Here is a 15909-nt window from a genome sequence, read left to right as displayed (position 1 = left end):
CCATGTCTCCCACCACCCCCACCCCCCAGCAGTGCAGGGGCATCCTCCACCAGGCCCCCACCCATGTCACCCACCACCCCCACCCCCCAGCCACCAGGGGCACCCTCCACCAGGCCCCCACTCATGCCCAACTCATGTCTCCCACCACCCCCACCCCCCAGCAGTGCAGGGGCAGCCTCCACCAGGCCCCCACCCATGTCTCCCACCACCCCCACCCCCCAGCAGTGCAGGGGCAGCTTCCACCAGGCCCCCACTCATGTCTCCCACCACCCCCACCCCCCAGCCACCAGGGGCACCCTCCACCAGGCCCCCACTCATGCCCAACCCATGTCTCCCACCACCCCCACCCCCCAGCAGTGCAGGGGCATCCTCCACCAGGCCCCCACCCATGTCTCCCACCACCCCCAACCCCCAGCAGTGCAGGGGCAGCCACCACCAGGCCCCCACCCATGTCACCCACCACCCGCACCCCCCAGCAGTGCAGGGGCAGCCTCCACCAGGCCCCCACCCATGTCACCCACCACCCCCACCCCCCAGCAGTGCAGGGGCAGCCACCACCAGGCCCCCACCCATGCCACCCACCACCCCCACCCCCCAGCAGTGCAGGGGCAGCCTCCACCAGGCCCCCACCCATGTCACCCACCACCCCCACCCCCCAGCAGTGCAGGGGCATCCTCCACCAGGCCCCCACCCTTGTCTCCCACCACCCCCACCCCCCAGCCACCAGGGGCAGCCTCCACCAGGCCCCCACCCATGTCTCCCACCACCCCCACCCCCCAGCCACCAGGGGCACCCTCCACCAGGCCCCCACCCATGTCTCCCACCACCCCCACCCCCCAGCAGTGCAGGGGCAGCCTCCACCAGGCCCCCACTCATGTTTCCCACCACCCCCACCCCCCAGCCACCAGGGGCACCCACCACCAGGCCCCCACCCATGTCTCCTACCACCCCCACCCCCCAGCACTGTGGGGCACCTGCCAGCAGGCCCCCACCCATGTCTCCCACCACCCCCACCCCCCAGTCACCAGGGGCACCCTCCACCAGGCCCCCACTCATGCCCAACCCATGTCTCCCACCACCCCCACCCCCCAGCAGTGCAGGGGCATCCTCCACCAGGCCCCCACCCATGTCTCCCACCACCCCCACCCCCCAGCAGTGCAGGGGCAGCCACCACCAGGCCCCCACTCATGTCTCCAACCACCCCCACCCCCAGCCACCAGGGGTAGCCTCCACCAGGCCCCCACCCATGTCTCCCACCACCCCCACCCCCCAGCCACCAGGGGCACCCTCCACCAGGCCCCCACCCATGTCTCCCACCACCCCCACCCCCCAGCAGTGCAGGGGCAGCCTCCACCAGGCCCCCACCCATGTCTCCCACCACCCCCACCCCCCAGCCACCAGGGGCAGCCTCCACCAGGCCCCCACCCATGTCTCCCACCACCCCCACCCCCCAGCAGTGCAGGGGCAGCCACCACCAGGCCCCCACCCATGTCTCCCACCACCCCCACCCCCCAGCAGTGCAGGGGCAGCCTCCACCAGGCCCCCACCCATGTCACCCACCCCCCCACCCCCCAGCAGTGCAGGGGCAGCCACCACCAGGCCCCCACCCATGTCACCCACCACCCCCACCCCCCAGCAGTGCAGGGGCAGCCTCCACCAGGCCCCCACCCATGTCACCCACCACCCCCACCCCCCAGCAGTGCAGGGGCATCCTCCACCAGGCCCCCACCCATGTCTCCCACCACCCCCACCCCCCAGCCACCAGGGGCAGCCTCCACCAGGCCCCCACCCATGTCTCCCACCACCCCCACCCCCCAGCCACCAGGGGCACCCTCCACCAGGCCCCCACCCATGTCTCCCACCACCCCCACCCCCCAGCAGTGCAGGGGCAGCCTCCACCAGGCCCCCACTCATGTCTCCCACCACCCCCACCCCCCAGCCACCAGGGGCACCCTCCACCAGGCCCCCACTCATGCCCAACCCATGTCTCCCACCACCCCTACCCCCCAGCAGTGCAGGGGAATCCTCCACCAGGCCCCCACCCATGTCTCCCACCACCCCCACCCCCCAGCAGTGCAGGGGCAGCCACCACCAGGCCCCCACTCATGTCTCCCACCACCCCCACCCCCCAGCCACCAGGGGCAGCCTCCACCAGGCCCCCACCCATGTCTCCCACCACCCCCACCCCCCAGCCACCAGGGGCACCCTCCACCAGGCCCCCACCCATGTCTCCCACCACCCCCACCCCCCAGCAGTGCAGGGGCAGCCTCCACCAGGCCCCCACCCATGTCTCCCACCGCCCCCACCCCCCAGCCACCAGGGGCAGCCTCCACCAGGCCCCCACCCATGTCTCCCACCACCCCCACCCCCCAGCAGTGCAGGGGCAGCCACCACCAGGCCCCCACCCATGTCACCCACCACCCCCACCCCCCAGCAGTGCAGGGGCAGCCTCCACCAGGCCCCCACCCATGTCACCCACCACCCCCACCCCCCAGCAGTGCAGGGGCAGCCACCACCAGGGCCCCACCCATGTCACCCACCACCCCCACCCCCCAGCCGTGCAGGGGCAGCCTCCACCAGGCCCCCACCCATGTCACCCACCACCCCCACCCCCCAGCAGTGCAGGGGCATCCTCCACCAGGCCCCCACCCATGTCTCCCACCACCCCCACCCCCCAGCCACCAGGGGCAGCCTCCACCAGGCCCCCACCCATGTCTCCCACCACCCCCACCCCCCAGCCACCAGGGGCACCCTCCACCAGGCCCCCACCCATGTCTCCCACCACCCCCACCCCCCAGCAGTGCAGGGGTAGCCTCCACCAGGCCCCCACTCATGTCTCCCACCACCCCCACCCCCCAGCAGTGCAGGGGCAGCCTCCACCAGGCCCCCACTCATGTCTCCCAGCACCCCCACCCCCCAGCCACCAGGGGCACCCACCACCAGGCCCCCACCCATGTCTCCTACCACCCCCACCCCCCAGCCACCAGGGGCACCCGCCACCAGGCCCCCACCCATGTCTCCTACCACCCCCACCCCCTAGCACTGTGGGGCACCTGCCAGCAGGCCCCCACCCATGTCTTCCACCACCCCCACCCCCCAGTCACCAGGGGCACCCTCCACCAGGCCCCCACTCATGTCTCCCAGCGTGCTACGTGTATTTCAGGGGTGCGCGGGAAGTTCCACACGCGAATAGCCTGGGCGCGTGTATTTCAGGGGTGCGCGGGAAGTTCCACACGCGAATAGCCTGGGCGCATGTATTTCAGGGGTGCGCGGGAAGTTTTACACGCGATTTCAGCAGGGTACGTGTATTTCAGGGGTGCGCGGGAATTCTCACACGCGATTTGGCTTGGTACGTGTATTACAGGGGTGTGTGGGAAGTTACACACGCGATTAGGCTGGGTGGGTCCTCACAGGTGTTCCCTGTACACCCTCGACGGCCCCTGCAGGCAGCCCACAAAACAGGGGACTACCCTGCACACCTGCTCATGTCCCCCTGCACCCCCACCCCCCAGCAGTGCAGGGGAGCCTCCACCAGGCCCCCACCCATGTCTCCCACCACCCCCACCCCCCAGCAGTGCAGAGGCAGCCTCCACCAGGCCCACACTCATGTCCCCTATCACCCCCACCCCCCCGCCACCAGGGGCACCCTCCATTAGGCCCCCACCCATGTCTCCCACCACCCCCACCCCCCAGCAGTGCAGGGGCAGCCTCCACCAGGCCCCCACTCATGTCTCCCACCACCCCCACCCCCCAGCAGTGCAGGGGCAGCAGGCAGTCAGGCAGCAGCAGGTGGGAGCGTGCTCGGGGCTCTGGGGGGCAGTAGTTCGGCCTTCCGGGCAGGAGCGTGGTATTCCGTGTGCGTACACGTGGCCAGCTTGGTACGGAGTGATTTGGCACGTGAAAATCCTGCACGTCAGCGTGAAAACCGAGGAAAGGCCCTCAGCGCGTAAGCGCGTCTGTGACGTGACCCGCACAGGTGTTTCCCACACAGCACATGATGACAGAGCACACGTGGAAAGACTGCACGTCAGAGTGTAATCGCGTGTGATTGGTGGAAATGGCCCTACACGCAGAAGTGACAAAGCGTGTGATTGGTGGAAATGGCCCTACACGCAGAAGTGACAAAGCGTGTAATTGGTGGAAATGGCCCTACACGCAGAAGTGACAAAGCATGTAATTGGTGGAAATGGCCCTAGCGCGTACACGCCGCGTAAGTGACGCTGGACGTGTGGGCCTGTATAAAAGGTACGTGTAGAACACGTTTTCCTTGTACGTGCTTTTCGTGGAGAGCGAGTGGGTGAATTCTGTACTTCTTGTTGTTTCACACGCGATTTACTTCACGGCGTTTCAAGTTCATATTCCCTGTTACCTCTGACAGCTTTTTCTCTTTTTTCGCTTTTACTGGTTTACCTGGGCCTGTTCCCTCAAACAGTGTTCCCTTCTACTGTTGTCCTGTCTCCTCAGACAGCGTACAAATCTTCTTTTGGCGGGGGTGTTGCCAACCAAACGTGCTCCTTTTACACGCTCGTTTACCAGGCAGACGGTGAGTCACGCACGTATCTAACATCTGTGCTTGCCCCGTGTGTAGCCTACCCCTTCAGAGGTCATTCTAGGCTGCGTGTGACACGCATACGTTCATTCTTGTGTTACTGGGTGCCACAGCGTAGTGCAGGTTTTTCTTTCTGCACACGTGGTCTAGGAGGGGTTGCGTGCACGTCATCTCCCTTTTTTGGGGCTCCTGTGCGTAGCGTGACCCGTCATCTTTCCCCAGGGGTTACAATCAGCCTTGCAAGAGCACTAGGGTACAATTACCATCTGGTACCCAACCCCTTTGACCCCCAATTGCCCAGGACAATAGTTTACAGCCACTCCCATACGCACATTTACATCAGTGCCATGGCTGGGAGGCGAGGATTCCGTAAGGGTGGCAAAGGTGGAAGAGCCAAAAGTGGTGGCCGGGGTGGATCCGGTAGGGGACGTGGTCGTTACTTGCAGGGTGAGCCTGTCCCCCCATGTGTGGAGGACCAGTCAAGGGCACCCATAATCCCCCCCCCCTCCCGTTGAGGCTGATGTGGCTGACACCATCCATGCTCAGCCCTTGTTGGACCAGCCCATTGTGGCACCAGATCTGGCTGACTCCATGGCTGACTTCCAGGTCAGCAGGCCTATGACACGTGAGCTGGTGCACGTTGATGTCACCATGCCACGTGCATCTGGGCCAGCAAGGTCATCTGCTGCACCAAGGAGGCAGGGCGGAGAGGCTGCAGGGGCAGCTGCGGCTCCATCCACCCCAGCCCTCACACACCCAGCCAGGACAGTGTCGGTCCTAGTCCATGCTGCTGACATTCCCCCTGACACCATCACACTAGAGCCAATGCCTGCACCAACTCCCATGCTGAGTGTGCAATCCCACACTCCTGATACAGAGTCCACCAGGGCTCCTGCCCCTAGTGTCCAGAGCGGCGCAGGACACTCAGGATCACCACCACCTTCCAAGCGGAAGAGGAAGAGTGCTCGTCCGGCACAGGCTGATGCCCCAGACACGGCTACACAGTCCGGCCCGTCCAGGGAGCCCAGCTTCACGGATGACGAACTGAATGCACTTGTCGAGTATGTGTCCGCACATGACAACGAGATGGTCATTGTTGCAGGATCCAAGACCACACCTGCACAACGCCAGGCACACTGGCAGACCGTTGCGGACATCGTAAGTGCCCTTGGAATCGTGAGGCGCACAGCCAATGATTGCTATAAGCGCTGGAATGACCTAAAGCGCAGGGCAAAGAGTAAGCTGGCCTCAAGTCATGCCGCAACTCTAGTGACTGGAGGTGGGTCTCCAGTAGTAGACATGGAACTCACTCCACATGAGTCAGTCGCTGGGACCTACGTCACGGAGGAACAGATCCAAGGCGTGGGAGATCTGGCTGATTACGAGGCATTGTCCGGTGAGTGCACATGCATGTGTGTGTCATCCATGTGCATGGTGTGTGTGTGAGGGCTTCTGTTTGTGTGCCAGGTGAGAGTGTGTGCGCCTGAGTCGTATGGGTCAGCCATGTGCTTCATGCAATCCTTCCTGCGCAGCTGCATTTGGCCATAGCAGTATCCCTTCTGCCAACAGTAGACATCTAGCCCAACTGCACACCAGTTGCCCTTGAAGTGTCACCTTGCCACAACATAGTTGCTTATTTTTCACTGTTCATTCAGTCAGATTGTTTGCATTCCCCCACTTTTACTAGGCATGTCGCTGTCCACTAGTCACATGTCTGACATGGCTATGGTAAAGTGGAGTGACTTTGTTACCTGGATATCATTTGTACACACATGTCCCTGTGCAATTGGACCATTTCAGACTGGCAGCTCCAGGTGAAAAATCTGACCTGTTAGAATTAGAAAAGTGATTACATGCGGGAACTGGACTGAATGAATAGGTGCTGCCCTCCTCTCCATCTTCACTCAATAGCAATGGTACATGCCATCTGTGTGATGGCATGTGTGTTTCACCTGCCAATCACAGGCCATTGTGTGATGCCACTGCCAGGCAGCATGCAGAAAATGTGTTCATCTTCCATCTTGGTGTCATCAGTGTGTGCCATTTGCCTGCACTTCATACGCAGTGAGGGTGCATGCATGGGAGGGTTTTAGTCATGTGGGACATGTGTCAATCAAGTACTGGTTCTCTTGCTTCTCAGCCCTCATTGTGTGCCATGGTGCTAATGCCTGTTTCCATTTCTTTGTTTTTATGTCTTTGCAGGGGAAGACGCACCTGATACTGCTGGGGTTGTGGAGATGGTGCAGACCCAGGAGGGGTCCGAGGGCCGACCAACCACCAGTTAGGGACGTGGTGTGGTGGTGGGGGAGAACCCACAAGTGCTGCAGGTCGTGCTCTCAAGGGGTGTCTCTGGCTGCACCTCCCCCGAGCTGTACTCAGGTGTTGATTCGGATGAGACCTACGTGCCGTCGCAGGTGAGTGTTCCAGGGAGGGATTCTGTTCTGTCTCACCCACCTGCACCAGGGTCAGAACCCTCCATGGGGATGTCAGTGTTGGCAGCTACACCTTTGGTGGTTACGGATGCAGGGTCACACTCCGCGACATCTGATCCTGTTCCTGGGCCAGCAGATCAGAGGGGGAATGCAGTCCTGCAGCCTCAGGCAGTGCCGGCACAGCAAGGCGCAGTTCGCCTTGCCCCAGACAGGTGTGGTGCCCGCCGACGTGGTGGCCATACGCCACCTGGCAATACCGCATGGGAGCAATCCATTTACGGTATGGCAACCCAACAGGCTGCATCATCCGAGATGATGGCTCAGGCCATGGATAGGGTGGCCACTTCCATTGTCCCCCCAGAAAGGCTGATGGAGCGACTAGAGCAGGCAACCGACTCCATCTGCCAGTCACACAGGGAGGACATGTTGGGGTCCAACAGGGACAGGCGGGCGGCACTGGCGACTCTGCAGGAGGCCATCTCCATTGAGTCCCAGGGCCACAGGGAAGCCCTGAGGCAGGAGCTCCTTCACCTCAGGACGACTCTTGTTGAGCTTGAGGCTTCAACACACCAAAGGACAGAACAGCAGCTGGAGTGTCTCACCCGTACGCTCTCAGCTGAGATGCAGGCAACGAGGGCGGAGGTCCGGGCATCCCGTGAGTTGTTGCATGGGGACCTCCGCACACTCATCCTCCAGAACCAGACCTACCACACCCGCATGCTTGCAGCCATGGAGGAGCAGACTAGGGCCTTGCGTGGGCTGCTTCCCATAGTGCAACCACCTCCGGATGCAGCTGCACAGGGTGATAATAGCGACAGCAGTGATACTCCCACAATAGGGTAGCCGTGTGGGCCATGAGCCCATGGAGGTGTTTTATTTTCCCAGGATCCACGCAGGTGGGTTCTGGTGTGCATCCTGTCCTCGGACCTCCTGGGTGGCCTCCCCAACCCCCCCGGGCCCATCAATGGCCATTTTTGATTGTTTCTTATTTTTATTTTTATTTTTATTTATTTTATTCCCTATTTTTTTGGGACGATTTGTTGGCTTCCGTGTTTCCTGTGGGCATACGCTGCACTGTGGCTGGGCACATGCAGGCTTGTAATGTATTTGGTTCAGATGCTTGGGTTTGAGTCACACACACCCCTCCTGCTTCCCGTTTCCATGGGCTTGCAAAGGGTGTGCCCAAGTGACAGTGAATTACACAGTGACGTTGGACTCCCATGAGCTGTGTGGGCAGTCTGTAGTCAATACTGTGTATACATTCCTAGTGCATATTGCTGTTGTCTTGTACACTGCATGTTGCATTGATGTGTAACTCATCTTCTGTGTCTACCTCCCAATTTGCAGGTCCCTTCCTCATGTCTACACAAGGACCTCTAGTCTGGAGATGGGGTCCATGTTGGCAGCAGTGCACCTACAACTCTACATGGCGCCAACACTGCACAGTTGGTAGTGGTGGGAGTGCAGGCATTTCCAGGTGGTGAGACTACTAATATGTAACATTTGTTGTGTCATGTTAATGGTAGTACGTGCTCAAGTATGTTGTTGGTCCGGCATTGCTGTGAGCATTTCAGGTGTTGCAGGTTTCTAATAGGGACACTGTACATAGTGACACTAGTGTCATGTTGTGGGGATTACTTTGTTTACCTGCAAATAGCATGACATGGCACGGTGTATCGTGTGGCGGTGCTGGGGTTGGGTTGGCTGACATGGCACTGTCCTCTTGTTGCATTTTGCAAGTGGGTATTCATTTTAGCTGCTTGAATGTGTAACTTCACAAAACTGCATTGGTGGTGTCTGTGTGGGTAGGGATGCACACATTGTGACACTTCCAGGTGAACAATCTCAGGCTGATATGGTATTCACGGTTCATTCTCCAGACATTCAGGATCAGTGTCAGGTTGAGTCATCATTGATTGTCAGATGGAATGTGCCAGGGCAGTGTGCACTCCACAGGGGTGTGATTTCTATGTGAAGTAATTAGCCACTAGCTGTGTACGGGCTGCCTCCCCCGTGCCCTTTCCCCTCCCATGCGCAGCGGCTGTGCATGTGGTTGGGGATGGGGGGCCACCACCATGTCCACGGCCAGGCCCCGGCGTGTTGCAACATTGTGTAGGACACATGCTGCCACTATGATCCTGCACACTACTGGGGGAGCGTATAACAGCTGGCCGCCAGAACGGTCAAGGGAGCGAAAGCGTGACTTTGGCACTCCGAATGTGCGCTCCACTATGCCCCGGGTCGTAATGTGGGCTGTGTTATATCTTACCTCGGGTGGCGTGGTGGGGTTCCGAATTGGCGTCATCATGTGGGGGCTGAGAGGGTAGGCACTGTCCCCTGTGGAGGTGGTGATTGGTATCATTGGTGGGGTTGTGACCTTGCTCAGTATCCAACATGCATGCATGTGCAGTGGCATACATACTCACCAAGCAGCCATGTATCGCCATGCCGCCCAGCTTCTAGGTCCCGGCTTAGGGTGGACATTCGGTAAATGAAGCTGTCGTGGGTGGACCCGGGATAGTTGGCATATACTGAGGTGATGATTCCCTTGGCATTACATGCTACCTGCACGTTGATGGAATGCCAGTGCTTGCGGTTCCTATAGATGTGCTCAGATGCCCTGGGGGGACGTAGAGCCACATGGGTGCAGTCGATGGCACCTAGCACTTTGGGGAATCGTGCCACACCGTAAAAATCCAGGGCGGCAGCATGCCTTTCTGCAGGTGTTCTGGGCAGGTATATGTGCCTGCGGACTGATGGGCGTGCAGTGATGATGTTCAAGACCTGGTGTAGGCAGCGTGACTGGGTGGCCTGTGACACCCCACCCACTATGGCACTTGTCCGCTGAAATGATCCAGTGGCTAAGAAGTGCAGTACATTGAGGACCTTCTCCAGGGGGCTGAGTGCTTGGGAGCACAGGGTGGGTGATGTGAGGTCATCCTCCCACTCACTCACCAGGTCCAGTATTATGTGTGGTGGAAACCTGTACCTCCCATACACCTGGTCATCAGGCATCCCGAAAAGGCTGGTTCTGGGTGTGAATATTCTGGCCCTGACTATCCTCCTCCTCCTCCTTTGGTAGCCCACTGCCACTGCTGCTAGGAACGGTATGTTCATCCTGGCGTCTGAGCTTGTTATTGTTAAAGTGCGCAAATTTATGCTTTGCGCGTGTTCTAGGTGAGCGTGTGACCCGCGCACCCCTGGAATCCAGTTCCCAGTCCAATAGCGTGTGGAAATTCCCACGCACCACGGGATACAGGTGCGCTGACGTACTTGCGTGTGTAAGTGCCCGCGCACCCATGAAATACACGTACATAGGCCAATCGCGTGTACGCGCACTTTTGTCCAATTACACGCGATGACACTCTGACGTGCAGTATTTCCACGTGTGCTCCGTCATCACGTGCTGAGTGGGGAACACCCGTGCGGGTCACGTCACAGACGCGCTTACGCGCTGAGGGACTCTGGTCCAATAGAATCGCGTATGCGTGCTGACGCGCTTACGCGCTAAGGGCCTTTCCTCGGATTTCACGCTGACGTGCAGGATTTTCACGTGCCAAATCACTCCGTATCAAGCTGGTCACGCGAAAACACACGGAAGACCACGCTCCTGCCCAGAAGGCCGAGTTACTGCCCCCCAGTGCCCCGAGCAGCCTCCCACGTGCCATCTGCTGCTTCCTGCCTGTCTGCTGCCACCGTGCCCTGCCATTTGGTGCCTGCACATCAGCCATCTGCAGGGGTCCAGTTGCTGTGTCCACCCCTGCTGGAACTGAAGACTCCCGACTGGGATTACATCGCTCCACAGCCCAGCCCCAGGACCCAGTTGCCCACCCACACCTGCCTCTGGGGTTGCCATGTCGGGCACTTCCACATCTGGCACCAGTGGCAACCCCAGGCCAGAGGGGCAGAGGGGCACCAGCTTCACTGCCACCGAAGTTGGTGTCCTGGTGGAGCATGTCCTGGGGCAGTATGATGCCCTCTTTGGATCGTCCCGCGCCAGCAAGGAAGGACGGGAGAGGATCTGGGCCGACTGTGTGGTTGCCATCAACGCGGAGGGGGTGGCAACCCGCAACGTCCTGAAGATCAAGAAGCGCTGGGAGGACTTGAGGTCCAGGACCCTTGTGAAGGCCCGGCGCCTCGTGGAGGGGGGCCGGGGCCGCATGAGTTCCATCCAGATGAGGGTCCTGGAACGCGTACGCCCAGCGCTCCACGCCCAGATCCTTGAGAGGGAGGCCCGTCTGGAGTTCAGCGGTAAGTGTCCAAGCATTACTGTGTGAGACAGGGCATGTTGCGGTGTGCTGGTTCTATGATACTTGCCTGTATGTGTGCCATAGGCCATGTATGCATGTATGTGTGCAGGGACATCATGGTAATGCATGTGCGACCAGTGATGTGTGACCCACATGGTTGTTGCATGTGTTCAAATGCTGCATGGGGAGCCCTAGGCAGATTTTGAACATGAGAGCATGCCAGTCTCTGTACCTGGACATGGGTGGGGGTGAGGGATGGGTGGTGATGCCAGGTACATATATGGTAGCCATGTCTGTGTGCCTGACCTGCGTGTCTGTTACTTGTGCATGCCATGGATGCATGACACATGTGTGTGACAATGCACAGATTCAGTGAAGCAGCCAAATTACCCTTGTATCCGCTGTGTTTGGTGTGTTTGGGGCCAGACCGATGTGACTGAGGTGAAGTGTGTGCATGTGATAGGCATGAGCCATGATGCATGTGAGTTACATATCATTGAATGTTTCAAGAGTCCATTGGACATGCATGGAAATGTCCATGGCATGCACCATGCCTGTTACTGTGTGTGTTTTGCCTGGACTGACCCATGTGTTGTGGAGGGACATGATGGAAGTGTACTTTGACAGTGGTGCTCATCTGCTATTGCTTCCTGTCTAGGGGACCATTGTACAGTGCCCTGATGCTTGTGTTCTTTGTCTCCCTCTACGCAGCGGCTAGTGAAGAAGAGGGCGGAGACGGCGCTGTGGAGCAAGGCGGCGGGGATGCCCCCACGGCTGCAGCGGAAGGGGTGGGTGAGCCCCCACAGGGGCCTGCTACAGTGGGAGACGGTGAGGAGCCATCCAGGTTGGTGGTTTGCACAGAGGAGGAGGAGGCCGCCACTGGGGCACACATGGGGCCTGGTGGGGGCATCCCTGCTGGTGCAAGTGGTGCAGTCCAGGGCCAGGGGCAGGAGGCAGCACAGGTCACCGTGGAGGGGCCTGTGCATGTCGCTGTCCCTGACCCTGTGAGTGCACCACCATGCACCAGCAGGGATGCCCCGTCCCAGGCCCGTCCGCAGGTAGAGGGGATGTCCATGTCACCTGACTCCCCTCCACCTGCGGACGTGGGAACCCCTGGCCGTGTGGCGAAGGTCCTGATTGGGGTCGCGATGCGCACGGCTGTGATTCGTGATGCCGTGCGTGCTTCCCAGGAGGAGCACGCACGTCATCACGAAGTGCACCGTGCCGACGTGGCCCAATTGGGATCGGCCATGTTCGGGGGTTTCCTGCATGTGTTGGCCAATCTGGCGGCCCTCTCCTCCTCTGTGCAGGCTATACACCAGTCGTTCTCCTTGCCATCTTCCGGCCCAGATGCCAACAGGGCCCCCTGTGGACCTGCCCCGACCAATGCAGCCAGCTTGGTGGGGATCCCATCCCTGCCACAGTTGGGAGTCGGAGGTCCAGCAGGGGTGGACAACACAGCAACTGCACACCAGCAGATGGAAGATGTGACAGCATCATCGGGCAGGGCACGTGCACGACGGCGTCGGTGGTTTCCATCAGCCTGGATGCCGTCGTGCTGGCAGAGGCAGTGGCGTCGGAGGCAGCAGCAGGCTCGACGTGGGAGGCATCATGGCTCGGGGCCATCAAGATCAGAGGGGCAGGCATCGGCCGGAGGGCAGGGCAACCCTGGGATGGTGGTGTCTTCCGTGTGGGAGCAGTTGGTCCAGCGGATAGGTGCGGAGCAGCAGCGGGCGGAAGAGGAGCGGCTCACCATGGTCAGGGCGGAGTTCTCCATGCGTCGGGCGTTGAGGCGGGCTGAGTGCCTCGAGGATGCTCGCAGGGAGTTTGAGCTGGACATGGGGTTATCCCTGCGAGACCTCGGGGCCAGGACAGAGTCCCGCCTCCAGGACATCGACATGGAGTTCGATGATGCCCTGGCCAGCAACATCACCGAATGAGCCGCAGGACTTGCCCGCTGCCTTTGTATATAGTTATTTAGTTAGTTAGTGTTAGGTTTCCTTTATTAATTTTTATTTTTTTGGACCGCTCGGACAATGGCCACTTTTTTGTATATATTATTTTCATTAGGTAGTAGTAGGTTTCATTTATGGTGTTGGGCTCATGGGCCCTGGAATATTCGTGTATATAGTTTGCTTTTTGAAGAAACATTTTTTTTATTAATTATTGTGTTCACCATGAGGAAATGGTTTTTCATTATTTTCCTTCCACATGATATTGCTTTGGACAACATTTGTTTTTGGATTACTTTGTTTTTTTTATTTTTACATTTGTTCTCGGACATGGACCATTTATTTTGTTATCCCCATTGTTGTATGTTTGATTTGTTTACTTATTTTTCATCTTTAATACATGTTTTTTTAACTTTCACTTGTGGTATTTTCTCATTGGTTTCATACATGTCATGATATGGGTTTTGACATTCACTTGCACCCATTGTGTATGTGTGTGTGACGGACATGTGTTCATTTACAGACTTGCCATTGGGGTTGTATCATGTAATTGCATTCACTATGTGGGTGGATGCAATCCTTGCCTGGGTGTTTGTGCTGGGTATGCTGCCCATTACTGCCATGATTGAGTATCGTCAGGACCTGGGGGCAGGGGGACATGTGTGGGTGCCTGGTGGAGGCAGCCCCTGCACTGCTGGGGGGTGGGGGTGGTGGGTGACATGGGTGGGGGCCTGGTGGAGGATGCCCCTGCACTGCTGGGGGGTGGGGGTGGTGGGTGACATGGGTGGGGGCCTGGTGGAGGATGCCCCTGCACTGCTGGGGGGTGGGGGTGGTGGGAGACATGGGTGGGGGCCTGGTGGAGGCTGCCCCTGGTGGCTGGGGGGTGGGGGTGGTGGGAGACAAGGGTGGGGGCCTGGTGGAGGATGCCCCTGCACTGCTGGGGGGTGGGGGTGGTGGGTGACATGGGTGGGGGCCTGGTGGAGGATGCCCCTGCACTGCTGGGGGGTGGGGGTGGTGGGAGACATGGGTGGGGGCCTGCTGGAGGATGCCCCTGCACTGCTGGGGGGTGGGGGTGGTGGGAGACATGGGTGGGGGCCTGGTGGAGGATGCCCCTGCACTGCTGGGGGGTGGGGGTGGTGGGTGACATGGGTGGGGGCCTGCTGGCAGGTGCCCCACAGTGCTGGGGGGTGGGAGACATGGGTGGGGGCCTGGTGTAGGCTACACCTGGTGGCTGGGGGGTGGGGGTGGTGGGAGACATGGGCGGGGGCCTGGTGGAGGCTGCCCCTGGTGGCTGGGGGGTGGGGGTGGTGGGAGACATGGGTGGGGGCCTGGTGGAGGGTGCCCCTGGTGGCTGGGGGGTGGGGGTGGTGGGTGACATGGGTGGGGGCCTGGTGGAGGATGCCCCTGCACTGCTGGGGGGTGGGGGTGGTGGGAGACATGGGTGGGGGCCTGGTGGAGGATGCCCCTGCACTGGTGGGGGGTGGGGGTGGTGGGTGACATGGGTGGGGGCCTGGTGGAGGATGCCCCTGCACTGCTGGGGGGTGGGGGTGGTGGGAGACATGGGTGGGGGCCTGGTGGAGGCTGCCCCTGGTGGCTGGGGGGTGGGGGTGGTGGGAGACATGGGTGGGGGCCTGGTGGAGGGTGCCCCTGGTGGCTGGGGGGTGGGGGTGGTGGGTGACATGGGTGGGGGCCTGGTGGAGGGTGCCCCTGGTGGCTGGGGGGTGGGGGTGGTGGGTGACATGAGCAGGTGTGCAGGGTAGTCCCCTGTGGTGTGTGCTGCCTGCAGGGGCCGTGGAGGGTGTACAGGTAATACCTGGGAGCACACAGCCAAATCGCATGTGGTACTTCCCGCGCACCCCTGCAATCCACGTACCCTGCCTAATCGCGTGTGGAACTTCCCGCGCACCCCTGAAATCCACGTACCCGGCCAAATCGCGTGTGTAACTTCCCGCGCACCCCTGAAATCCACGTACCCGGCCAAATCGCGTGTGTAACTTCCTGCGCACCCCTGAAATCCACGTACCCTGACAAATCGCGTGTGGTACTTCCCGCGCACCCCTGAAATCCACGTACCCTGACTAATCGTGTGTGGAACTTCCCGCGCATCCCTGCAATCCACGTACCCTGCCTAATCGCGTGTGGAACTTCCCGCGCACCCCTGAAATCCACGTACCCGGCCAAATCGCGTGTGTAACTTCCCGCGCACCCCTGAAATCCACGTACCCGGCCAAATCGCGTGTGTAACTTCCCGCGCACCCCTGAAATCCACGTACCCTGACAAATCGCGTGTGGTACTTCCCGCGCACCCCTGAAATCCACGTACCCTGACTAATCGCGTGTGGAACTTCCCGCGCACCCCTGCAATCCACGTACCCTGCCTAATCGCGTGTGGAACTTCCTGCGCACCCCTGAAATCCACGTACCCGGCCAAATCGCGTGTGGTACTTCCCGCGCACCCCTGAAATCCACGTACACGGCCAAATCGCATGTGGAACTTCCCGCGCACCCCTGCAATCCACGTACCCTGCCTAATCGCGTGTGGAACTTCCCGCGCACCCCTGAAATCCACGTACCCGGCCAAATCGCGTGTGGAACTTCCCGCGCACCCCTGAAATCCACGTACCCTGCCTAATCGGGTGTGGAACTTCCCGCGCACCCCTGCAATCCACGTACCCTGCCTAATCACGTGTGGAACTTCCCGCGCACCCCTGAAATCCACGTACCTG

This window comes from Ambystoma mexicanum, chromosome 6q, assembly GCF_040938575.1.
Source record: "Ambystoma mexicanum isolate Mex_15411 chromosome 6q, UKY_AmexF1_1, whole genome shotgun sequence".
Taxonomy (NCBI): domain Eukaryota; kingdom Metazoa; phylum Chordata; class Amphibia; order Caudata; family Ambystomatidae; genus Ambystoma; species Ambystoma mexicanum.
Note: the sequence above shows the minus strand (reverse complement) of the source record.